Source organism: Fulmarus glacialis, unplaced genomic scaffold (assembly GCF_000690835.1).
Source record: "Fulmarus glacialis isolate BGI_N327 unplaced genomic scaffold, ASM69083v1 scaffold1157, whole genome shotgun sequence".
Taxonomy (NCBI): domain Eukaryota; kingdom Metazoa; phylum Chordata; class Aves; order Procellariiformes; family Procellariidae; genus Fulmarus; species Fulmarus glacialis.
Genome location: NW_009221048.1, coordinates 9,981 through 10,949, shown reverse-complemented (window position 1 = coordinate 10,949; position 969 = coordinate 9,981).

The window sequence follows — 969 nt, the reverse complement described above, 5'->3', positions numbered from 1 at the left end:
AGTCCCTGGAAAATTTCTTCTCTCTGTCTAAACAATGCCCTAAAATGGGGTTTGATCATGTGCCACAGCAGAAAAAAAAAAAAAAAAAAAAAGACAAAAATTCCTCTTTCAGATGCAGCAACTGTCCAGGACCTGCTCTGAACACTGAACGCTAAAACTGGAGAATAACAAAATACTTTTTGGATCCAGCTCAGTTCCTCAGAGGTAGTAAAGTAAATAGATAGTCAAAATACCTTTGAAGGGTCTTGGCTTTAGCATCTATGGCTGATTAATTAATTGCAACTTAGATTGTTATTTGGGCTGTTAAGTATTTGGGCTGTTAACTTTTGGGACAACGGGCTATCCTTCATTTTCGGTTTGAATAGCAGTCTAATTTTATTTGTGACTGCAGGGTGCTAGTGGAGGAAAAGGAAAGAACATGAAGCACTGCTCATTACAAGTGGAAGTAGTCTATTTAAATATGCAAATTGTCTTCAAAAAAGCCCAGAGAAAGAGGGCTGTGGAACTCCTGCTGTCGCTTATGAGATACGGAGATTTTTTCATTTTCCTGCCCAGGGTGGGATTTAGTCTGGGGCAAGAGTGACTACTCTTCTGTCAGCCTTTGGGAGCACCCAGGAGGTGACAGATTGGGCACAGTCCATAAAGAAGGGTGGGTGGATTTCAGTTTGGTTCCCAACAAGCATTTGCAGCACAGAAAACATCCTCGGCAAAGCTCTGTGAATTCAAGAAAGCAGTTAATGTAAAAAGTACAAGAATCCAGCATAGGAGTGATTTTAATTATGGGATGGTATGTAAGGCTTTAAACTATACTTAGATCATCTTTTTAAGCTACTTGACTTGTGCCACAGGGGTTGGAAACTTCTCTCTTGCTTCGGTTTGCAGAAATTCAGCTATGTCCTATAATCCCTCATTACAAGCAATAGGGAAATGTCTAGAAGAAAGCCTGCCCTGCTGAGTTTTTTCAAGGAA